General features: G+C 35.4%; 1 long non-coding RNA gene across 1 annotated transcript; it reads left to right on the plus strand.

The window, feature by feature from the left end:
• Positions 1-1,552: 1,552 nt before the first annotated feature.
• Positions 1,553-18,050, plus strand: LOC137764919 (uncharacterized). The gene is made up of 4 exons (XR_011074084.1): positions 1,553-1,856; positions 13,744-13,809; positions 16,068-16,162; positions 18,008-18,050. It is a non-coding gene; the product is annotated as an uncharacterized lncRNA (long non-coding RNA).
• Positions 18,051-27,245: the final 9,195 nt, after the last annotated feature.

Consider the following 27,245-nt stretch of genomic DNA (forward strand, 5'->3'; position numbering starts at 1 on the left):
ATACACAGATTATGCTAATATTTGATTTTTTTTCCCCCTTTTTTTCTTTTTGTTTTCTTCCTGAGGTTTAATGACTTGTACGTATAATCTCATGATAAGAAAATTAACCACACTGTTGAGTTGCTTACTTTTCTTTTTACATGGAGTAATTCTGCTTTGCATTGACTCTCATCTCGCTTATCACTATGAAATAAAGCTTATAAATTAGACTTCATTACCTATAAGTGAATGTATTTATATTTTCTGTGCCAGGGACTGTTAGGTGTCAGAACACAAAGCAGAACAAGACCCAGTTCCTGCTCTTAAGGAGCACAGAGTCTAACAAATATGTATCTACCTTACAAAATGTTTCTGTATTTATACTAGTATTATTACTACTATTCTTCATTTTTAATCATTATTATATTATACCTAGTCCCAGCAAAGGGCATGTATAACACTTTTTATGATAATACAGATTACTCAAAAGGAGAAATAATGTTCTCTAATATAAGCAAGATTTTCTTTATAAAGGTGCAGAAATGTTGTCAATTTTCTCCTTGAACTTCTACCCCCTTGTAATCAGGAACTAATTAATTAATTAGCTAATATTTCTAAAGTGCATTGAAGATGAGCAGCGTCATACAAATGCTAAGTATTTTAAAGCCATGTGTTGCCTCATACACTAGATAGGATTTCTTAAAGTTTGGAAAGGACAATTTGAACAAATTACATTTCATCTAAATGAAAAAGCTAGGCGTATACTGAAGGCAGGGGGTAGGCGGAAGTAGGAAAAGTTGGATGGAAAAGTGCAAGTGTAATCAAAAGAAGGAGAATGATCCTTTACATTTCTCTCCATTTATCATTATCACAAGACAAAAGAGATGCATGCATTCCTATAAAACTGCTGAAAAAAGAGAATACAAACTTATTAAAATGGTATAGTATTACAATTTTTCTCATACTTACGAAATTGTTAATAGAATGAAGTCAGGACTTCCCCATGAAGGTGATTATTTTATCATGTTCTTGGAACTTAATTCCAAGGCCCAAACACCCAATTTGGAATCCACAGGCTCTAGATTGGACTGCCTACACTTGTGAGATAATTATCAACACTTCCTTCATCATGGATTACATAGCCCAAGACTATACCAATACCTGGGAAAGTAAAGGAAAGAGGAATCAAGGCCAATGTCCCACCGCTGATCAATGTAGGAAACCAGGCTCTGACGTGAGCTTTCGGACCTGATTTCTCAACCTGAGTAAATTACTCAGATAATTTATTAGACCCATACTTAGTCTTGCGACTTTTAAGCATGAGTCATATGGGAAATTCAGCTCTCCTAGGAATTATATTTGCTTCAGTTAAAGATGGTTATTTTGGAATCTTTCCATACTTCTCTTCCTTTTAAAGCCAGTGACACAGAACGTGGAAACAGAGGCCAATCAGAAAGCATTACTATTGTGCTGTTTCACTCTCCAGGAATTATTTTCCGGGTTTTCAGATTACTGCTGATGTGGGTTTTTTTCTTGTGAATGTCTGAGGAATAGGTCTGACCCACAGAGTTCCCTTGGCTAAAGGTGTTTGGCCTCAACTCAGCGTCACTGTAGGCTTCACCAAGTGACTGCTCACAAATAGGGGGTTTTATTTCCCCTTTTCCCTCCTCTGGGGCATAAATAATGGTGTCTGAAAGTATACAATTATACCTCTCTCTACTTCACTGGAGGTGGATTAAATGGTGTCATCCAATCTTTGTTACCTCATTGTAGACACTGAGGGTTGGATTTCTTTATAATCTTTCACGGAAACAAGAAACAGCAATTAAGCATACGTTATGGACAAATAGAGACCTTTCTACAGGATTTTTGTAAAGGTAAGTTCTCTGCTGGGAAGCACTCCCAGATTTTGATGCAACTTGCTTAATAGTCACAACATGTTTATTCAATCTTCTTCCTGTAAGGAAGCAAATAGCCATCAATACTGAATGAGTGGCAGGGGATCCCATAAAATTTGACAAAGGATCTTTCAGGACAGTTGTTTAAGGGACAAATAAAAATAACGAGAACGGCATTGGAGGTGGAGGTGGAGGTGGCAGGGGGAGCACTATTGTTTTTTCCTCTTGGAACTGTCATCATAGCCATAATCAACCATGCCATTAAGACTTCCAAGCAGCGAAATGCACATCTGACGTCAGGGTCTCGGAACTTTCAATAGCCCAGGCTATTCCCTTCCAAGTTATTAGGTATCAATTACAGCATGATTAGGATCATGGAGAGTGGAAGCACTCCGGGTGCTCATCCCAGACCACCAAGGATCAAAAGTGAGAAAACTGAAGTTCAAATGTCTAGTCTAAGTGGTAGGAACAGAGTGGAAAGAGAATAAGCAAGCTGAGGGAAAGCTTGGTCTGAAACTAAGCAAGAAGGTTTCTGTGAATAAGTCAAATTTTTTGGTCATCCTATTTCTAGTGTTTGGATATGTCAGGCTGGCTTAAAGGTCCAAGCCTGAGACAAACAGTGTTCCCTTTTAGGGATCCTTTATCCTCGTGGTACGAAGTGGCGGCCCATTTATTCAGGACCTGCCATAGTTTCACTCCTGATCAGGCATGGCTTTTTCAGGGCGCACAAGGACCTTTTGAAACTTTTACATTTATCAAAGCCTTCAAACAGGTTCCTTTGTTTGAAATTTAACTCTCTGCATAACGGCAGCTAGCTCACCAGATCGACTCATTTGTCCTAGTGTGTTCAGAAATGCTTATATGACAGTGTACTGCTTTTCTAAGGGAAAAGGGATTTTTTAAAGGCATTGCCTTAACCCAAAGAATGGTTATGGCCAAAGTTTTATACAGATGAAGACCTGTGAAGCTCTTAGGATCAAATGTAAGAGATGAAACCCACTCTTTTGCTAAGATATGCCATGGAGGAAACTATGTCTCTATATGGTAGTTATGAAGAAAATCAAATCTTAAAGTCAGTTTGCCATGGCTCAAACCCTTGCTCTGCCTCTTAACTAGCAATGTGACTTTGAGATAGTCATACACTCTATGTCTCAGTTTCTTCATCCATAAAATTGGTATAATAATAATAGATTGTTGTGAGGATAAATGAGTCCAATGATTTAATTACCTGGAACAGTACCAGTTCTATATAAGAGTTAGTAATTATTATTATTCTGGATAGAGAGTGCAGTATGTTGGTTAAGAACTCTGGCTCTGGCATTAGATATAACTGTGTTCAAATCCCAGTTTTTCTATGTCCAGGAGCTTGGAGAAACTACCCAATTTCTCTGTTCCTGTTTCCTCATCTACAAAACGGATTATGAGAATCAAATCATATTAAACACATGGTATAATTGGTATAATTTCACACATGATAAATGTTAGCAATTCTTTTTCCCATTTCCCATTTTACTTGATTGTTTTTCCACAGGATCATATTATGCCATGGTCTAGTGATATCTGGATGGAAGATGTTTTTATATCTGTGTTATAAATATCCAGATTGAGGAGAACATTTTGAGTAATAAAGTAACACCAAGTGTTACAATTTGTAGAATAGTGTCTCAACTCTCCTTAAGAGTTTGATGCAATTTAAAAATTAATGAAGGCAAAATGTCTATTTAGACCTTCTGCCCATTTCTGGATTGGGTTGTGGAGATCATCTCGGTGCTTTGTTACCACCTAGAGGGGTGGGATAGGGAGGGTGGGAGGGAGAGGCAAGAAGGAGGGAATATGGGGATATATGTATACGTATAGCTGATTCACTTTGTTATACAGCTGAAACTAACACAACACTGTAAAACAATTATACTCCAATAAAGATGTTAAAAAAATTAATAAAGGAAGCTATTGCTTTCTGGATGCAAATTAGTGTTGGTTGTAAAGTAAGGTTTCTCAGGTAAAGATTTATTCCCATATTTCCGGGTCACATATTTCTGGAAAGTTTAGGCATCGGAGGCTTGTTGCTTGCTTTTCAGCAGCTCCCAGTAAATGCGATTACACTCAATCTTTGTACTGAAGTTCTCGATGCAAATGCAGGAGGCTCTTGCCTTGAGAAAAATCTTTAAAAGTTGCACAGCTCCTCAGAAGCAGAGGTTGGGAGGGAGGCATGCTTTGTGTCATACACATTAATTCAGTTGGCACATTACAATGTTAAACTAAATGACATTATTACAAAGCTGTGCTAAGAAGTGTTGACAGGTCCATATGGTAATTTTACAATGTATAATGAACACACAGACTCCTTTCTTGCAGAAATTTATAGTTCAAATCTATACCCAGGATATCCAGTTTTATTTCCAGAAACTTAAATTGACTTATTACGGTGTAGTGAATGTATAAATTAGTTCCAGTAGTTAAACTGAAACATTTCCCTACAGACTCAATTAGATTCATTAATCTGCTGTGTAGACCTGTAAACGGCCCATTGTTCTTTTCCCCCCAAAATGTCAAAAACTATTTCTCTAACTATAAAATATTCACTACAAAAACTGTTTTAAATGGTCAGAATTATTGTGTCTTAGAAACCCAGAACTACACATTATCTTATTGTGCTGGTACTTTTTTTCTACCAAAGAAAAATAGGGTCCAGCCCTTGCCAAGTAATTTAGTGGGGTTAGTAAATGGACTCGGTGCTCTATCACACTGAAAACGCACTTATATTAGGAAAAGATCATCTTTTCCCCTGTCCAGCTGGATAAATCCGCTGGCGTGGGGCATATTGTATATGTTCCTAACCCCACAGATGTTTCATTTGGAAACTTTTGTTGACGTGCCTCCGTCCGCCTGAAGTGTGGCAGCTTATCAGTCCATTGTGATGTTCCACGGAGGCTGAGTAAAATAATACAACCTGTTAATGAATTCCATTTCAAATGATGCACACCTGTGTCTTACCTTTTTCAAAATGCCACCCTCCATGTGGGAACTAGGGAGGCCACTGCACAGCAGAGCTTTAAATACAAATCTTTTTTTTTTTTTTTAAGCTATTGTTGTGGAATTTAACAAAATGAACACGCACACACACACACACACACACACACAAAACTTGTTTTATTGATTGATGAAGGTGACTGCTTTTACTTACTGCATGATATTTTTTGCTTCTGTGATTTATTAAACATTATTTCTTGTTTCAAAAACCCTTGCAACTCTTACCTCTGACTTTTATTTTTTTAATGGCTCAGCTCAAGTCTTTACAGGTTTGCATATAATGTTAACTTTGATTATGTTTTTAGTCTTGGGTAAACATGCAACAGTTCTGTTTTAAAGATGAGAGGAGGTTGCTTGGGTCATTCTTAGACTGATACTAATGTGATTTGAAATGGAAATATTTAAGAGTCTTTTAACTGAATTTAACAGAAGACAATTTCAGCTCTTTTTAAGGGGGAAAAGGGAGCTACCTTTAAGGATATGGGAATGTCTCACAAGTCAAGAAATGAAAAACAAATGGTCCTCAGGAAAAATTTGGAACCAAGGATTCAAATAGTTCCCTTTCTCCATCTTTCTCCTGTCTTTATAGCTGTTTTATTCTTACTCATTATTACGTCAACCCTACTTTAGGTTTCTCTACTTCTCTGGTCCAAAGGGTGGACAATGTGGCTGAAAGAAACCCTGCAACTTTTACACTGTAGACTGAATCTTCTCTCACCTCAATCCCAATATTTTATTGAGGTATAGTTGATTTACAATGTTGTGTTAGTTTCAAGTGTACAGCAAAGTGATTCAGAATATATATGTGTGTGTATGTATATATATATAATATATATATATTCAGATTCTTTTTCAGATTCTTTTCCACTATAGGTTATTACAAGATATTGGGTATAGTTTCCTGTGCTATACAATAGGTCCTTGTTTATCTATTTTATATATAGTAATGTGTATCTGTTAATCCCAAACTCCTGATTTATCTCTCCCCCTCTCTGCCCTCCTCTATCCCCTTTGGTAACCATAAGTTTTTCTTCTAATGTCTGTGAGTCTATTCCTGTTTTGTAAATAAGTTCATCTGTGTCATATTTTAGATTCCACATATAAGTGATATCATATGGTATCTGTCTCTCTCTGACTTATTTCACTTAATATGATAATCTCTTGGGTCCATCCATGTTGCTGCAAATGGCATTATTTCATTCTTTTTTAATCCCAGTTTTAGAAAGAGATTCTGATTAGTCCACATTAATCTTCAGTTCCTACCTCTGAGACAATCAAACATGACTAGGAAGAGGAGGAGGTGGCAGTAGGGGAGGGGGAGTGTTTTGCATTGGACAGAGATTATGTAAAAATGAGTTACTCTCACTAGCTGCTTGGAGAGAAAGAAAAAGATAGGTAATTCCCAGGAAATGGTGACGGTGGTAAGTGAAGGTCAGTGTTGAACTGAATACATGAACGTAATAAATATCTATCCACCTTATTTTTAAATGTCCTTCCTCTAAGGTAATTACATGTCTTCTTGTTATCTCCAAGCCCAAGATTATGTAGAAAGTTAGAGCAGTAGGTGCTCCAAAAGTAGAGATGTTGGACTTCTCCTCCAGGATGATATTTCCAGTGAGAAATATATAATGTGTTGAAATAATCAGCTTCCTGTTCGCAGTCCCATGTTCATCTGCTCGCAGGACACACACAATTTTCCTGCCAACGTATAGCATAACATTTCCTTCCCCCACCCTTTCCATTTCATTAATATGGAGGCGGGGAAGGGGTGTGCCAGATTCGTCTTACAACATATTTCCCCCTAATTTTTCAACTTATCACCTCCCTTCTTGGAATCCTAGCTTTTCATGACAAATTGAAGAGTTTTTGCTTGTGCAAATCTGCTTGATGTTAATATCTGCACCTGCACTTCTGGGCTGTGGCAAAGCAGCCACACGTGCACAATAAAGGTGACTCTCCCACATCCAGGAAGGACGGGAGGCCTGAAATCAGCAAATCCAGCTCAAGCATTTTCCTGCCCTTTTGATTTGGTGATTGCTTCTGTTCAAGCAGCCTGACCCATGGCTCAGCACATTGCATTCCAATTCAAATATTTATCGAATAACTTCTATGTGCCAGGCACTATGTTACTTACTTCTAGAGATGCAAAATAAGTAACATATTGCTTTTGCCCTTATAGAGACTGCCGCCTTGATGAGGTGATAAGATAGTCTCACCAAGAACTATGGTATAAGGGACAATGTGTTATGTGGTAAATAAATCTGGGGAGAGTAATAAGAAAAAAAAGTTCTTGGAAATAAGTTTAAAGGGACTAGGAATTTAATACAAGGAGATATAGGGTATATTACGTCCACTGGCATCCTTCTGTTTAGAGTCTGTTCAAAAGTGAATAGTCTTCAATAGAATATAAGTATAGAAGCCTGGCAGGTGATGGAACTGAGGGAAATTTGACTGAGGTCCCCTCTACTCTCATCACAAGGAGAAGTAAGAGAATATATGAGAGAGGAGAAAATAGGGCAAAATAAGTGGGAACAGAGCCTAATGTTGAACAGGAACCCCAATGCAGAATTGCTTCTTTACATATAAATTCAAGTCATGTTTCTAGAGGGTCTACCATTTGCCAGGAACTATCACACAGTATCTGTCCTGTCCATTTTATAGATGGGTAAATTGTCTCAAAGGAGTAGAAGATTTGCTTAAGATACCAAATTAGTAGGTACTACAGCTGGAGATTGAACCCAGCATGCCGGATATACAAGATGGGAACATTCATCAGGAGAATTAAAGGAGGAGGTGGGCAAGAGCTCATGAACTTGCTTTCCTGTTAGCTGCCTGGATTTTCCCTCTCTCTTCTGTATAGTCCTTATTCCTCTAGGCAGCTCTAGTTACCAGGTTATAATCAAAGACACCTCAGCAGCAGAAATATGTTGATGTCTTCTATAGGTTCACAATTGTGTTTGACTTACTCTTTATTTCTGCTTCTCTCTCTAGTCACCTTTTAGGTTCTGCCTCTCTATCAAGATATTCCTGCTTAGGCCACTAAGAGACTATGTGATTAACCCATGTCATCATCACCATCCCTATGGAATAAAGCTTTGGGCTAGACTTCTTCTAGATAATAAACCAGCCTTTATGTAGGATACTATGGGTCAGATACTCAACATGATCCAAAAAAGCTGTGGCTGAGACGGTTGGGTCATGTGACTTGACCTTCTACATATAGAAGGAATCTCTTAGAAGGGGATCGCTAGAGACAAACAAGAAGAGAAAGCTAAGAGATATTATAGTTTCAGGCACTGAAATCAGTTCAACATTCATCACAGTCTGCTCCAAGAAAAGCTGAACTCTGAGAAGTGTTCTCCTTTCCAAAATGAGACTCACTCCTTAAGCTAAATATTGTTACATACATTAGTTTTCGTCTTCCACTGCAGTAACTGGTCCACAGTAGTACTTGATTATAGCAAAGGGATTAAGAACAACACAGACTGTGGATCAGGTAGCCAGCAATAGGCTCACTTCTTGGCTGCTTGTTATCCATAGGACTTTAGTAAGTTATTCAGATTTTTTATGCCTATTTTTCCTCATCTGTAAAATTGCTGTTAATATTCAATGGAGTTTACTCAAGGGTCAAGTGAAATAATATCTGTAAATTGTACATAGTAGGCACCTAACAAATGATAGACCAGTTTAAAAAATAAATTTATATTGCCTTAAGATTAATAGATGCTTAGGTACAAAAGTTACTTGGAGAAAATTAAGAAAGAAACAGAAGAAATTATTTGCAAAATAATTGGTTTCAAAGACCTCAGATTTTCTGTATTTCCTGCTTTATTAAAAACGTTTTATACAGTGCCAGAACCATGGGGCCAAGAGAAAGACGTGCTTCTGTTTAGTCCCCTATTAAGTTTGCAAAAAGTATATTCTAAATCTATATTCCCTGAGTAAATATACCTTTCCCATAAAAATTTCGAAAAGAGATTCTATGATTCTTAAAAACTCAATGTGCTAATGACCACACGTAAAGATGAAACTGAATGTTAATGCCATAGTTGGTTGAGCCAAGATTTTATGCATCAATAAATGACAGTGGTACATTAAAAAAAATGTATGCAAACATAAAAGTACAAAGTCCATAAAACAAATTAATCACAGTTTATTTTTTTGGTGTGTTTAAAAAAATATCATCGATGACCTTTCAGAAGTGAAGACAAGAAAAAGAAGTAACACTTGAGTTTTGGGGGAAAAATATTAAAAATAATCCCTTTTGATACATAAGAACATTTGCATACCTAAAGCCAGCTTCTCAACAGTGCTGAATTTTTTTTGTGAATGATCAACTCTCTAATTAGCCAATTATCATTGCAAATAGAGAAAGGGACAAAAATCACAAACTGTTAGTAACTTAAAATAGAAATCTACAACACTGCATATGAAAGGGGAGTTTAAGCAGAATAAGAGGCTGGGGATCAGAATGAAATTGTTTTTAAACCTTTGCCAAGATAAATATAATGTTTTACAATATGGTGTCACTTTTCTCTGAGTAATGAGAGCAATTTTTGACATCTGCATGACTGTTAAAAAGCAGTGTGTATTCCATTTGTAAAATAATAAAAAGTAGTTTTGAAATGTTTCATAACCTGTATTAAAAATAATTCCACAATATTCAGAAGCTATTTAAATGGTTTTAAGTACAATATGAATATTCACTGTCTGTATTAACTGTACTCAATGTATCTGTATCTCCAAATAGTGAATGAGACACAGGCCTAGCATTTAGAGACCAGTTGGAAATATCAACGTCTGAAATTGTAGTTAAGAAGAATCAACAGAAATTAATACAATAAGCCATCTGTAGAGTTAACCCACAATAGGAGATATTTTGTAAATGAGTCTGGGGTGTCTCCAAAAACTTACCAGGCAGATGCCAATCAAAAATAAAACTGAGAAACAATAGATGAAAACTCCAGAAATTATTCCATGCCTATGGTAATCACAAACACAAGTGTAGTGTTATGTGTAAGAGTAGAAAGTACATTCTGAATAAGAATTTGTCATTAGTCCAATACACTGCTATAAAGCAAGGACTTGGGGGGATACCTCTGTCTATTCGGAGGGTATGTTGTCCACAAAAAGATCTGCTGCCTCAGCAAGTGTATAACTGGGTCTAAAGGCTGGATAACCCTGCCCTGGACTGACTCTTGGGCACCAGCTCTTCCTATCAAAAACTATGCACTGTTTATACAACCAATCTCAGTGATCTGGTTGGATGGGTCTCTCATGGTAAATTAAAACACTGGCCTTTTGCTTTATACATTTGTTCGTTAATGTGTTGCTTAGTGTGAGTCAGACCTGGAACATATTAATCCCTGAGTGAACTGATAGAGAGAGGTTTCTCCACGTGCATAGCTGAGGTCTGAACTCTGGAGTCGAGAAGCTCCACCAAGTTACAGCTCATCTATAAACTCAACAGCCAGCAATGGCTCAATGTTCATAGGGAAAATATGTCACTCACAATGGATTATACTTCATTAAATGGGAATGTATTTAGTTTATGGCAAATGCTTCCTGCAATGCAGATACTACTAAAAATTATTAATATAAAATATTCAACACTAGACAACTAATTGAGCAACATAAAATTTGGACCTCCATAAGTGCTTTCTCTATTTTCTGATCATGTTATTTACATTACAGATTTGGCACTAACCATATATTTCCCTCAGCTGTAATATTTGCTACAAGTCTGATCTTTGCCTCTAAATTCTAATTTTTTTGAGGACAGGTATCAATTTATCCATGCTTCCTCTCACAGCCTAGTGTAGTGACTTGTGTATTGTAGGTAGGTACTCAAAAATATTTGTTGTATGAATAAAATGTCTTATAATTTGCACGTCTTATTGTGGCAGATTGTCTCTACTTTCCTGTATTTACAGCAGTCAGAAAACTTCAAAATGCATTTCCAAGAATCCCTACTACCATCAGAGGCCTGGTTAGACCCCATCAATGAAAGGTCCTTGCTCAATTCTCAAAAAGAGAAAGAGAAGTAGGCGCCATCATTGCTCTTGAGGAGCAATGGACAGATGTGAAAGCTTCTGACCCCCCTATTGAAAATCATCCATCTTGGTGCTGTGGGTAGCTGGGGTCATCAACAGTGGGTTCCTGCAGCTCCTTCACTTCCTAATTTCCTAAAATCCAGCAATGGCTTTCCCTGAACCCTTTCACGGGCCTTCCAACTGTGACACAGGCACTAGTTCTCTGTGTCAAATTCCTTTCTGCCTAAAATTTCTAGAGTAATTTCTGTCTTCATAAAAGTGACCAATACACTTGAAACTATTATCTCCTTCAGTTTATCATTTCTATTGTGTCCTTATTATGAAAAAAGTTTTGAATGTTCTTTACAGAATGTGAACCTCACTAGCAGTGGAGGAAATGTCATCAGCCTCAAATTCCAATTATGCATTAGAGATCATCTTATTTGTTTCCCTTATCACAGAATCATATTACTGCACTGTCCAATCTCTGAAAACAATTTTTTTGTGTATATTTTCTTTGTTCTTCTAGTTTTTTAACATGGAAGGCAAATCTACTCACGGTTATTCTGTCATGGCCAGAAGTGGGTTTCCCCAATTTATATCTTGGAGAAGAATTAAATTCTCTTTGGAGGGGAAAATCAGTCTCTCTGGCCAGTGAGCCTATGTGTTGTATTATGTGAAAATCAAAACCCTAGTTTATGGTGGAATGCAGAGATTTGTCATAATGAAGAGTAAAGTGTTCAGTGTGTCAATGTCAAAATTTGTTACCCCCGGGGCAAAATTGTTATTATATAGTTAAGAAGTACAATCAAATGTTGGCTGAGACAATGGGTGAAGGGTGAACTATTGATTTTCCTCCTGCTGGGCCCCAGAGAAAGCTGGAAAGTCGAAGAAGCCTGGTATATGAAAATATGGCAACAACAGTCCTGCAGAGGAAAAGCAGGCTGCAACTGGTTTTGGTCTGGACAAACCCTATAGACTCTAGAAGCTGTGATACCCTGTATCCAGTTGAAGCTTTTTACCCCTGCATTTAATTCTTTTCTGATGCCCCAAGCCTCTGTAACATTTTTCTTAAATATCATAGTCTCTTTTTATCTGCCTTCTGCTAGATTAGACTCTATGCTCAGATTGTAGTCAAAAGGCTCCAGAATTCCAGCTGCACTCCGGAGAAGGTGTTTTGTGGTGGTAGTATGCCACCTCTAAGGAATAGAATAAGGATTAGAAGAGAATGGCTGGCTGAGAATATAAAGGCAAAGAGGCTGAATTGGTGAAATACGAAAGCATTCTTCAGGAATTCCCAGGTGTGTTAGGGGAGGAGACCTCAGTAAAACAGGATGTTCTTTTATTCTGGGGGGAAAAAAAGGGAAGGGCCAGTACTTATTGGGTTATCAATTGGACATTTACCCTCAAAGGCCAGAGCATTTGCTATATCTGCAACACTTTCTCAAAAAAAATAGTGGTACTAAATAAAATGAGTTTCTTCAGGACATGGCTCTCCAAGAAGTGTGAATATATAGAAATGGGAATTCTAAAAAAGTCTGAAAATGACTGGATTTTCTTTAAACATTTTAAGAAGGATTTCCTTATTATTGCTAAAACAAATTTATGGTGTAGTTTTCCTCTTTTATGAAATTAAATTGTTTTTATCTGTGATTCATTTCCATAAATACATAGATTAAATTTTTTCACAGTATCTTCCGTTATGCTTTGGTGAAATGAATACCTGGCTCTTTTACTTCTGGTCCACCTATATATTCTGCATTTCATGATTTAAATTTTGTATGTGAAGGTCCATATGAAAATCTAAGTAATTATATTATTAAAATGGTGGGTGACTACCTTTCTAGGCTAGAAATACAACTTCTGAGCCAGTATGCAGTTCAAATTTCAACCAATTTTGAATTGTTGGACATCTGGGGGGCAGGGAGTGTGTGAAAACAAATCTATCACTGTGAAGGTTATGTGGTTTAAAGATAGTAGTCATTATTTCCAAGGAACCAGAGGCAGAAGTGATTTCTTTGAGGAGTTAGATACTAATTTTTTTGGTTTTTTAAAATATTTATCCGACAGATTTTCAGCTCTTAATGCCAGGGAGATCCATTCTTTTTCTCTATTTACTCTATTAAGCAGAGTAATATATCTGTTGATGATAAGGCTGTGCTGTTCCTGGGATTTTCACCAAAACTCATGAGAATATATTTAGTCCAAAATACAAGGCAACTCAACCCAAGGACAGTTCAAGCCTCCAGGTAATTTGCAATGGGTTATTCACCTAACGTTCTCTAATTTCCATAATAGTTATTCTGCTTAATTTGAGTTATTTGTTATAAACTTTCTTAAAGTAAATGCATGGGAAGAAATAATTTTTTTCCTTTAAGAAAAGAATGGATCAGAGGACCTTGATTAGCTGAATGTTTCTGAAAGAATAAAAGTCCTGAACAGTGTACTGTTTGCATGGGAATGACAGGAGGTACACATAGCACACTATTATTTCTTCCACTTGTCCTCGGAGTGATTTCCAAAAGGGAAAAAACTTGAGCACACTCATAGAAACTTTGAATCATCGGGCATTTTTGCCTGTGACTGCCTACTTAATCCAGGAAGAAAGTGTACATTCATGAGTCAGAGCCCTTAGCTTTGCCAAGTTCACTTAAAAATGACAATGGAATATTGTAGAAAAAGAATTTGCATCAAATAATCTGGAAAATATTTGAAATAAACCAGCACTTGGTCAGTCTTATTCTCCTTCTATGTGGGTGTGAAAGAAATAGAATTGTTTCAGGAAATCTGTTTTTCTTACATAGGAATGAGCCTACCATCAAAAGAAGCTGCAAAGCATCGCATGAAAGGGGAGTCTGACACGAGTGATGGTAGGACACTTTAGACTTGATATAACAGCAGTGCCTTAATGAGATGGTATTGTTTTACCTGGAGGAAATGTGTCGATCATTTCTTAAAGGCTCTATTTGTATTGATTTAACCTTTGTGAAGAAAGGTAACATTGGCTTTAGACTCTACATGTTAACTTGTTAATACTGCAAGTATTTACTTATGATTAGGAAAAAAATATTAGTCCTACCATCATCAAGTGATGGTCTAGAAAAACAAACACACAATAACCAAAGAGCCACACAAAATAACTGAGTTATGTGCTCTGAAGAGAAAGAACAAGATGCTACAAGAATGACTACAAAAAGGAACCATACATAGACAGGGGGCCAGGTGATCTACGGTGAGGAAATGACTAAAGTCTTAGTGAGAGATAACTAAGTGAATATAGGAAAAGGAGAAAGGGCATTTCAGACTAAAGGAACCACATGTGCAAATGTTCTTTGTGAGGAATTGAAAGGCTAATGGTTCAAATAGAAAACAAATAGTAAAACAGTAAATATAAACCCAAATAGATTAATAATTATACCAAACATAACTGGTCTAAATATTAAAAAGAAAGTTTTACAGGATAGATTAAAAACAACAAAGCCTAATTATATACTGCTTACAACCTATGTACCTTAAATATGAAGACACAAAGAGTTTAGGAGTAAGGGTAGGAAGACAGCAAGCATCACTAGAAAGCAGCAGGGACTTTTAAAATGATAAAAGGGCAGTCATCCAATAACGTCAAACAATTCTAAATTTTTACACTCTTAGTAAGCTTCAAAGTAGATAGAGCAAAAATGACAGAGGTAATAGAAGTAATAGATAAATCCACAACCACAGAGGAAAATTTTTACCATATCTTCTAATACCAGATAGAACAAACAGACAAAAAATTAGTAAAGACACAGAAAAGCGAAACATCTTTAAGTCACTTAACCTAATTATATTAGTGTAACTCTGCCCCCAACAATAGAAAACTATATATTTATTTCAAGAGCACAGGGAACATTTGCCATGATTGACCATGTATTGTGCCATAAAGCCAGATTTTTATCAACTTCCAAAGGATTGGCTTAATTCAGAGTAAGTAATCTGACCACAGTGGAACTGGGTAGAAAAGGGTTAAGAGTGGGTCTGTAACTAGTTCCTCTCTTGTCAGGAAACTGGAGGCTGATTTTGACCCTAACCAAATTCCTTGTAATTTGTGACTGGTGAAATTTGCTATCTAGATTTTAAATGAGGATTTTTCAGAGATTTTCTTACGTGTGATTATTTGTCTGAGAAATGTTTGCCGCAGAAAATACCTGGTATATAAATAAACCTGCAATATTTGGATATATGAGCCATTACTGTCCTGAAAAATGGAAATTAGTCACATACTCTGTCTGACTACGTGACTGGTGAGATATAAAAGTTGAGAGATCCCCAAACTAAACATCCCCAACTGTTTCATTGAGCACAAAATGTTAGTCTTTGTTATTCCAAATCTAAACGACATCCTGGTTTGAAAAAGGTGTCCAAGGAAGCTGTGTTAATGGATTTGGGGTCTCCGAGCTATTGCTGTGGGGGGTTTTTGTGACTCTATCTTGAATCCTTTGCTAATTTACTAGTAAAGCCTGATGCTGAGTGAGCTCATGTGTTGAGTAAGTCTGACTGATAATGTGTGCATTTGTAGTCAAGAAAAAAATTAAACTAAATTCAGTACAATAAAAAGTAAACTCAGTTTTAAATAATACATAAGTAAAATAATAAAAATTTCAATAGGAATTAGAATATATGTTAATTTCGATAATAAAAATATATGATATATTAGAACTTGTGGTTGTGTTTAGAATAACAGTAATAACCTTTGATCATATGTTACACAAGAAGGGAGGTTGAAACTCAATTCTCTAAATATACATCTTAACAAGTTAGAAAATGATCAGCAAATAAAGCCCAAAGAAAGCAGACAGGAGACAATAATAAAAGTAAGTTTGGAAATTAATGAATTAGAAATCAAAGATATAATAGAGAAAAACAACAAAGCCAAAAGTTGGTGTTATGGGTTGACTTGTGTTTCCCCCAAATATGTGTTGAAATCCTAATCCCCAGAACCTCAGAATGTGACCTTTTTTAGACATAATGTCGTTGCAGATGTAAGTAATTAAGATGAGGTCATACTGGAGTCGTATGATTCCTTGTAATCTTTCACTGATGGAATTTACTATTTAGATTATAATTGAGGTTGTTTTTTTTCTTTTTTTAGCGGAGAACAGGCCAGTAGGTATCATTTGGAGAGGGTTTTCACAGAAACCTGGATTTCTCCTAAACTGAGGTGTAGATGGAAAGATCAAGGAAAAGGTAAAGAGCTTTTGTATAAAAAAAAAAAAAAAAAAGGTATTTGGGGTGGGTGAGTCCCATGCAGCAATGGACTGTGTCCATGTTGGCCTTTCAGAGATGAGGAGAGCTAACAAGCAGGGAGATGTGGGCCAGACAGTAGGGATGAGAAGCTGAGAAGGCAGAGCCTCAACCACCGCATGCCTAGGTCAATAGCAGTTGATATGGGAGGTGAGAAAAGCAAGAAGGTAAAGTAATCTGGGAGCATATGTTGGCAAAGCAAGAAGAGAATGATGAATAAAAAGAATTTTACTAAAGGAGTAGAATGTAGCGTAATAGAAAGGTGATGAGTGATGTGAATCATGTAATTTTAACTGCAAATTTGGAATCATTAGCTTTTATGCTATTTTACCTTACACTGCATTTGCCTTCTGGTTTCTAAATTCCATAGCAGAAACCTAATCCTATTCATTTTAACATCTTTCACTAACTAGTATATTGTTTTGCATATATTGGACAGGCAGTGAGTTAAGACATAACATAGATTTTGGAAACCTAAATATATATGTTATTAAATCCAAAGTTTGTTACTAGCTGAGAGATTTTACACTATTTAATCTCAATATCAGTGTACACATCTTTAAAATAGCTATAACTCTGACTCATGGAAATGTGGTGAAAGATTAAATAAGAAATAAAGTACTTAGTAATAATACCTGATGATTACATAGTATTCTTTCAATGAACTGTAGGCCTTTCTTTACTTGAATTGCATTTCACTGCATTGGACTGAAATTTAGATTATTTATACCTCTTTTTAAATCTATTTTTATTTTTAATCAGTTATTTAGCTTTTCCTATGCACATCTTTTTAAGACTTATTAGGAAACACATAATCTTAAATGAATTAAATTAAAAGAACTTTTTGAAAATAAATTGAACTACACTGTCTTGAAATGTATTATATTTTAAATGTTATATTTATACACATGCTCAAATTTCTGCCAATTATCCCTCAATCTCTTTGAAATGCCTATGTTCTTAAACTAAGTCTAGGAAAGGAGTTAGAGATTAATTCTGATTACATAAGAATTCCATATCTCACAGTCACTAAAGTACCAGTCATCATTTGGGTTGTTTGTGATGTTACAACCCTAAATGGAGTACCAGGACCATCCTATATCAAAATACATTTGAAAAAAAAAAAAGCTTATTTTTTTTCCTTTTTGTCACTGTGGTTTGTCACTTTATGTCAAGTGGACATAAAAACAGGCCAGAGATGAGCAGGTCTGCAAAACAATCCTTCATTGTATTAAAAAAGACTTTTGAGCAAATTCCTGCTAAAATTAATTCAGTCTATGGCTACAAAAGACTAAAAGGAATATAACACTCACAATAAAAAATAACATCACTTGACATCCATAAAAAGCAAAAATTAAAAATACAACTAAAAAAAAGTCCTTATTTAATTTACCTAATCATATTATGACATTTTCACAAATATGATTCTGAGTTATATTATGTGCCATAGACTGAAAGTTTGTATGCCCCCAAAATGCACATATTAACTTCTAACACCCAATGTGATGATTTGGAGGTAAAACTTTGGGAAGTGATTAAGTCATGAGTGTGGAGCCCTTATGAATGGAATTAGTGCTTCTACAAAAGACAGCAGGAAGTTCCCTCGCTCCTCCTGCCATGTGAAGACACAGTGAAAAGTTGGCCATCTATGAACTAGGAAGCAGATTCTCACCAGACACCAAATCTGCCAGAGACTTGATGTTACTTCCAAGACTGTGAGCAATAAATTTCTGTTGTTTATAAGCTACCCAGTCTTATACACAGTCTTACAATGGTCTTCTATTACAGCAGCCTGAATGGACTAAGACATGTTGGAAAAACAAGATGAGTGGAAATAAGCAATTTCCGGGTACAAAAAATTACTGACTCCTTAACTTTGCGGTCCAATTAGTTCTCAAAAGAGACAGTTGAAAACAGAAAGACAGAGAACGTTTTCTAAAAGTTATGGACAGTGGATCTCTGTGCTGAAGCAACTCCAAGTCTATTTGCACTACGACTTCCATTACAGAAGCAAGAACCCATGTGAGTCCAGTGCCATACATCCAGAGATTTATTCTGATTGTAGAGTAAAATAATAAGGTAAACTAATTGGTGTGGATAAAGAAGCATCTAGATTCTATCCATATTGTCTGAAAGGCATTTCATGTATTTAGATAGAGACAACTGAAGCAAATCTTGAGACATTACTATACTGGAAATACAATAACCACAAAACTAGAAACTGTTGTTCAATGAGAAATATTACAGTTGAACGGGTTTAAAATATAAAGTTTTGTTCAATATATTCTAATACTCCTTATCAGATTATTCTTAGTAATTGGCATTGTATTAATTTTATATTTCTGGCACAGGAAATTACCACAAACTTAGAGGCATCAAAAATACACTTGTTATTTTACATTTCTTAGGTCAGAAGTCCAACATGGGTCTCACTAGGCTAAAATCAGTGTCGGCAGGGCTGTGTTCCTTTCTGGAGACTCTGGAGGAGAATCTGTTTTCATGGCTTTTCCAGCTTCCAGAGGCCACCCACATCCCTTGGCTTGTGATCCTCTTCTTGCATCTTCAAATCCAGCAATGCCACATCTCTCTGACTCACCTGCCATCACATCTTTCTCTGACTCAGCTGGGAAAGATCCTCCACTTTTTAAGGAATTACATTTTTATATGGGACCCACCCATTTAATCCAGAATAATTTCCCCATCTCAAGGTCCTTATCCTTAATCACATTTCAAAAGTGGTATTTGCCATGTAAAATACCATATTCATAGCTTCCAGGGATTAGAGAGTGAACATCTTTGGCTAGGCCCTTATTATGTCTGCTACAGGAAATTGTTTTATTTTGTTTTTTTAATTTTCTTTCAAGTGTTTCCCCTATGAGGCTGTTAAGATTTGTGTAGCTTAGTTAGGGAAACAAGTTTTATTTGTGATGATGGACAAAATATGTCTAGAAACATAAACTTACTATATCCTCCTTGAGAATTAATCACATTATTACTATTAAATACTCCTTTTTATCCTTAGCAATATCCTTTGATCTGGAATCTACTTTATCTGATATTCATATATTCACTCCAATTTTCTTTTGATTAGTGTTATTGTGCTGTCTTCTTTTCATCCTTTTAATTCATTTGTGTATTTATTTTTGAAGTGGATTTCTTCTAGGCAGCATATAGTGGGGTCTTGCTTTTTCATCCAATATGACAATCTCTGCCTTTTAATTGAAGTATATAGACTACTTATATGATTGGGTTAAATCTACCATCTTGCTATTTATTTTCCTTTTGTTCTTGTGGCTGTAAGTCTAACTCACAGAAGATTAAATAAGTAATCAACCACCTAGCATAGTTATCTGGTAAGCACATACATATGATATGCTATCATTTTTCTTTTTCTGCCTTCTGTTGGATTATTTTTTGCAATTCCTTATATCTCCTTTTTGTTTTATTATCTATAGTTCTATCTTGTTATTTTAGTGGTTGTTTTGGGGTTTATAGTATAGATCTTTAATTTATTAAAGTCTACCTTCAAGTGATAATATACCACTTCACTGGCAGTTGTAAGAAACTTACTATAGTATTCTTCCATTTCTCAATTCCTAGCCTTTGTGGTAATGTTATCATACATTCCTTGCATGTTACAGACTCCAGAACATACAGTTTTTATGTTTTTAAACAGTCATGTTTTAGTTAAAATAATAATAGGAATATCTCATATATTTATCCATATATTGTTTTCTGTGCTCTTCATCCTTCGTAGATCAATATCTCCATCTCATATAATTTTTCTTCTTATCTAAAGGATTTCCTTTAACATCTTTTGTAGTAGAGGTTCACTGATGATACTTTCATCTTTTTTGTCTTAATTTTTATCCAAAAGATATTTATTCTATGTATAGAAGTCTAGACTGACAGTTTTTTCTTTCAGTACTCTAAAGATGTAGCTCCACAATCTTTTTGCTTGCAGTGTTTCTAATAAGAAATCTGATGTCAGACAAATGCTTCTGTCTCTGTTGTGTCTTTTCTGACTTTATTTATGATTGTTTCTTTACCACTGGCTTTAAGGTATTTTATTAAATGTGATATGACATTATTCTATGTGTCTACTTAACATGCTCAAACTTTCCTCTACCTTCTCAGATATATGGAATATAATTATAAAAATTGTTTTAATGTCCCTGTCAATGAATTTTATTATCTATATAATTTCTGAGTCTGTTTCAATTGATTGTTTTTTCCTTTTCTTCCCATTGTGGATTATATTTTCCTGCTTCTTTGTATGCCTGCTATTTTATTGTGACTTTTTGTTATATCCTCATTATGATTTCTAACTCTCCTCCATATTAAAGTCTCTTTATTATCTCTCAGTTTAGTTGTATTTTTTAAATTAGACTTTCAGAGCCTTGTCTGTTTTATAAGTTTATTTGTCATGGATGTAGCTCTTAAAGAAAAAATAACATTTTTAAAACAATAAAATAAATGGATATATATTTCTTCTGTTTGACTGATGTTTGTGTTGTTCTTTTTGTAAGTTCTTCATTAGACTACTTAGTTTATTTTCATTAATTCTTAATTTAAAATTAAAGTATGTAGGGGTAAGCATTTTTTTTCCTCCAGATGGCCACATCAAATACCTTTTCCAAATTATGTCCTTATCATTTTGAGTCACACTTTATTATTTCTTTGTCACTGTGAAAGCTTTTGGAGATATTTTATAAGATCTAAGTGGATGGGTTGTTTTCCATATTCCTGTGATACCATGCTCCAGATTCACTTGTAGTTTTTATTAACATCAACTGTATGATTACCAAGGTCTTGAAGAGAGACTGGTGACTTCAACATTTTGCTAGTTGGACAAAAAAATGTTATGAAACATTCTTGCCAATTATTCATATTATGCAACTGGAGAATAACTCAATTTATGAGCCATTTATGGACAACACTGTAAATGTTACAACATCTTAAAGCCTTGTGTATACTTTCTGAATGTAGTACATCCTCTCAGTGTCACTGCCAATTGCATAATCAACATCATGCTATGTTAGATGTTGTGAGTTTCTACAATAACATGTCAACCCAGTTCTAATACATTTTAGACAGTATGGCATCTCAATATGGAATTTCCTCTTGCTTATAAGCTACCTTCTTTCTCTTGAAAGTAGGGTTTTGTATCTCCTCTTGCAACGTGAGCAAGATTTGGTTTCACGGAGTTAGTGAGCAGATGTTCTAAAGCATGTTTCCTTTTTCTTACTGACCAGGGAAACAATGTTTTTTTTTTTTTTTTTAATTGATTTATTAAGAAGCTCTACAGTAAAGTTTCATTAAAAACATCTCACATAGGTGTGTTAGTTCACCTGTGATAGACTCACTCAGGGTTCACATAAGTGACATAGTTCTGTAATGTAAGCACAAAACCCTCATCCCAAAAATTCATCAGTCTTAGACTCCGGGGTAAGGGTGGAGAGAAGTCTCATATGGCACAGGTTGACAGGAATATACTGTATTGCTATCTAGAGATTTTTGTGTTATTTGCTTCAAAAGAGAGCTAAAATTATTAGTATAAAAATTCCTTAGAGCAATATGACCAACATCCAACCCCCCAAAGTTGCCTTGATAAGCAGAATCTCTTCGGGCCCAGGTTAGATACTATCCTTATTTTTCTTAACAGCCAACTGTAAGATTGGAGTTATGCCGCCAAATTTACCCAACAGTCATTTTAACTGACAAGGAAAGCAGATCTCCTGAAAATTAAATAATAAGTCAATTACTTGAGATTTTTAAAATTCTAGCAAAGAGAAGCCACATACAAATGTGAAGTATTCCGAAACTCAATAAGAATCATCTGGTTAATTGAAAATAGATGTTTCCTGTCTGAAATATGGAATCTCTGAAGACTGTTATTCATTAAGTCTGGGCCAGGAGCTTGCATTTATAAGAAATGATTTCTGTGGCCAGAAACATTTAGGGAAAAACTGACACTGTGAAACTGAGCAACATAAAATTTTTGTTTATTTATTACACTACTTCATTCATCAGTACACCTACTCATTCACTTGTTCATTCACTCCCACCTTTTGAACATTTACAGTGTTCCAGGCTTATCGCTGAACACTCGTAAATAACCATGGACAAGTCACAGTGCCTATGGCTTAGAGCTCACAATTTGGTACACATATGGGCTACGGTAGACACGGGTACATAACGTAGAATCATAGAAAGAGGGCACTCAATATGTTTGTACATACTGATTATGAACGCATTGTTGGTGTTGCTTCTCAATTTCTGACTCTATTTCACCATTTTTGGGGGGGAAATTGGCCATAGAAGTGGTTGCCTATCTTTATGTCCTTTAGATCACAACAATCAATATATTCATTACACAGATTTTTACACAGTTTTCTAAGTCTCTAAGCCAAGATAGCAAATCTCTCACCCAGACTGATCTTTTCTATCTATACCTTCGGTTGAAACCTACTACTAACCTTCATTTAAAAAGTTAGTTTTCAAATAAACACTCAGCTTCTTTGGAGAAGGAAAATCATTCCACAATCTCTTAAATTGGATTATAAACTTTATCTTGATAATTTGTGCTTATAAAATTTTTGTCATTAAATTAATTTTAAGTTGTAATATTTTAAATGAAATGACTCAAAGGAAAAATTTCCCTTTAAGAATTGAAAAAAGCTTTAAAGGGAAAATTTTCAGAGAAATTATTTTTAGGAGTGCAATAAACCTGATACCCACAAAAAATATTGAAGACAAGTCCACAACCTGCACAGATAAGCAGCTTAAAAATGCAGATTCCCCCAAGTCCTTTTGCTAAAATCATGCCACTTTATCCATTTCCGCCCGCCACCCAAATTAATAGGTAAATTTCTGCAAGATCTAATTTCTTTTGACAAGGGATAGCCTTCATGCTGCTCTGCATTCTGCATGTAGTTAAGCAGCCTTTGTTGTCAGTCTATTTGTTGTTCTCCAGTCATTGAAAAAGGTGGGGACTTCAGATGGATTCTCTAGTGAATAGGATGTTTTATGAGTTGGAAATCATTAAAGCTGAAAACATCAAAGACAAACAGGATTAAATGCTAATTTTCAGTGCGAAAGAGTACAACAAGGGAAATGAGACAAGAACATCAGCATGACTTTTGAGAAGATTCGAAGTCCCTGACTGGTTTTGAGACTGATCTTTAGAGAAATGTGCTTTTTGGCCTAAATAAAAAACCAGGGGTGATCCTAACTTTGAACTTTATTTTATTTTTTCTATTTATTTAAAGTCAGCTTTCATTGTCTTAATAAGATGATACTATTTAATTGGGCTACATTTTCCTGGGACTGGACATGACCAGGAGCTTGGTATAAGCCTAACCATTTGGCCAGTGGGATACTGTTTTCTGATGTTATCCTCTCCTTTTCTCTGCTCTGCTGTTCTGCATAGCATGTGGAGGATACAGAAAGGGAATGGTGTCACCATGCACTATGCTGGGCAAACGATAAACTGTGAAGGTTTGATGTTGGACTTGTAAATCTGCAAAGAGAAAAATTTTGAAGCTGTAAATGATAATTAAACAAGGTTATAAGAAGAGTAGTTACTGAAACTGAGGATGCCATTGGGACTTCCCTGGAGGTCCAGTGGTTAAGAGTTCACCTTCCAATACAAGGGGTGCAGGTTCGATCCCTGGTCGAGGAGTTAAGATCCCACATGCTTTGTGGCCAAAAAACCAAAACATAAAACAAAGTGATATTATAACAAATTCAATAAAGACCTTAAAAATGGTCCACATTGGGCTTCCCTGGTGGCGCAGTGGTTGAGACTCTGTCTGCTAATGCAAGGGACACGGGTTCGAGCCCTGGTCTGGGAACATCCCACATGCCGTGGAGCAACTAGGCCCGTGAGCCACAACTACTGAGCTTGCGCGTCTGGACCCTGTGTTCCGCAACAAGAGAGGCCACGATAGTGAGAGGCCCGCGCACCGCAATGAAGAGTAGCCCCCGCTTGCCACAACTAGAGAAAGCCCTAACTCAGAAACAAAGACCCAACATAGCAATCAATCAATCAATCAATCAATCAATCTTAAAAAAAAAAAAAAATGGTCCACATCAAAAAAAAAACAAAAAGAAAGAAACTGAGGATGCCATAAAAGGTGAAAAAATAAGATGTTACTTTTATTTCAGCAATATCTGGGGAAAGAAAAAAATTTAATCCATGAAAAACTTATAGTTTAATAGAAATGTGTAACTAATTAGAAAATAACACACAAAAAAGCAGTATTTAAGTTCTATAATAAAGCGTGTGAACATATATATTGAAGGGATATGTGCAAATTACAATAAGATAGAGTGGTTTTTCCCTTAAGAGGGAAAGACTTATGAGGGAGGTGGATTTTGAAGCTTTGAACCCTGCTTTGAAGTATAAGATTTGGATTTCTGGAAATCAGGAGAAGAAAAGTCTGTGACTTATTTGACAGTCTATTCATGTTTGTTGGTATTTTCCTTTAATAAATTAGATATTTATTATATATAAAATTATGCATTTCTCAAAGATAAGAACATTGTCCTTGCAACTTACTAAGTATAGTCCCTAGAACAATGTCACATTAGGACTGAAAATACATGTTTTATAGCTGATAATAATCAGCTAGATGACAGACATGCATAAGAAGGCTAGATGTTCCCACTTGCTCAGGAATGACCCGCTGACAGGCATCACAGGAAATGTTAACATTTGTCCAGACCTCAATCATTTGACCCAAATCTTGGTATGTTTTGCCATATCCCATACCATCTATTGAAGTACTTAATATTTTTCCTTAACTAATTCAATCATGTTATCTAAGTGCCTAAAAAACAGTATGACCAATGTCACTCGCCATGAATCAAAGTAACCATGAAAACAAACACAATACAAAACAACACGATTAATTTGAAAATTAAAATATAAAATGAAATTAATAATAATCAGCTTACTTCTCACCTAAAAAAGGTGAGTTTGTCATTTAAAATAATGAAACTGTGGATTTTATAATAGTATAAAGTGTCACTAGATTAGATGATACCTAATAGAAGAAAAAGATTGGGTTTCATATCAGAAAGATAATTGCATTTGTTTTGTTTTGAGGCTCATCAGGAGTAAAAATTTCATCTCACACTTATATCTACCGAGAAAGAGCAAGATATTTCATCTAACTCCTCTGATAGGTTTAGATACTCAGAACTAATTACTAATCATATTGATATGAGATTCTTTTGCAATATATTCTTATTCCAAGAAACCATATGAAGCAATATCCCAAACTTGTTCTTTTGAATATGTCCTATTCATGGACTGGTGCAAACCAGCATTTCTTATTCACTCACTTTTACCATCTGGTTTTGAAAAATATGCGTAACCATCTTTCAACAATTGTTTCAAACATATCCTCGTAAAAGTCACCATATTTCCAACCTTGAAGTCAATGTTAATCTCTCTCTCTCTCTCTCACTCTCTCTCCTCTATACCTCATACCCAATCCATCAGAAATTTGTATGAGCTTTTCCTTTGAAATAATATATGCAGAATCCAACCGTCTGCCATCAGACCCACCACTAATACCCTGTTCTAAGTGCCCATCAGGTCCTCTATGGACTATTGTCACAGTCTCCTAGTTGGTCTCCTGGCTTGTAATTTTGTCTCCAAGAACCCAACTACTTACTTTCCATACAGTGGTCTGCATTATTCTTTTAAGATATAAGGTCATATCACTTTGCCCCAAAGCCTAGCCCACTTACAGTACAAGCCACAGTCTTTACAATGGTCGAGAAAGCCCTGTAGAACCTTAGGTATTTATCCCTCTATCGTCCTCCCTCTATTCTCAATCTAAAGTAAGTTCCTGGAGGCTGGAGATTTTGTGTTCACTGCCTTATCAACTGACCCTAAAACCATTTTTGGTATGTGGAAAATATTTGTTGAATGTAGGAGTGCATTTTCAGTGAGCTGTTATCTGAATTCCTAACCAGATCTGAACTGAGAGAATCCAACACCTTATAGCTCCACGTGGTTCATGTGGTCTTTTAAGAGACTAGTGATAGAAGAAGTATGCGTTGCAAGAATAATTTTTATTGTTTAAATAAACATATATATGTGCAAGATATAGTCATATATTCGTTCTAAGCAGGTATAAGATTTTTCAGGTTAGAAGTTTTATTTGGAAAGCCTTGAATTTCTTCCCACACTACATATAGTCAAGTAATGATTTCTTAATGCAAAACCTTATATTCATTTTCTTCTCCTCAGAAAACTAAGAAAAAAAAAAATTGAGAATCCAATGGCTTGAGCCTAAAAAGATTGACAAATCAAACCCTTTCACCAATTACTTCTAACTCTTGATGCACATCTAAAGTAACTCAAGATTTTCTCATATATATAACAAGTAGATTTTATTTTCTAAGTTTGGAGGTATGAATTGAAAAAATGCAGGAATAAATATATAACTTGAAGATACCAGGATTGGAATCATCAACATGACCAGTATTTCTGAACAGTTGGTACTGGAAGGTATTGGTAATTCCTGGGTCTATGTAAACAGGATTATCATGATGCTCCCTACTTTATCTTTATGTTAAAGCGATACTATGTGTGAAGCTTTTGGTTTGATATGTTGGTTATTTTTTTCTAATACATTAAAATATATGCATGACTATTAAAATAAATCTCTTTATCACCTAAAATCACCTAGATTGTCACCAATTCCGATTGTGTCACAACTTGGGAAACACTGTCCAGGACAGCGCTATCCAATGGAAATATGTTACAAGCCACATTGAAACCACACATGCAATTTTAAATTGTTAGTAACCACATTCACAAAAGTAAAAAGAAACAGGCAAGATTACTTTTAGTAATATATTTTATGTGACCCAATAGATCAAAATATTATCATTTAAATATATAATCAATATAAACATTATAAATGAGATATTTTTCTTTTTTAATACTGAGTCTTTGAAATCCAGTGTATATTTTATACTTTTGGCACATCCCTACTTCTTATCA

Source organism: Eschrichtius robustus, chromosome 5, assembly GCF_028021215.1.
Source record: "Eschrichtius robustus isolate mEscRob2 chromosome 5, mEscRob2.pri, whole genome shotgun sequence".
Classification (NCBI taxonomy): Eukaryota; Metazoa; Chordata; class Mammalia; order Artiodactyla; family Eschrichtiidae; genus Eschrichtius; species Eschrichtius robustus.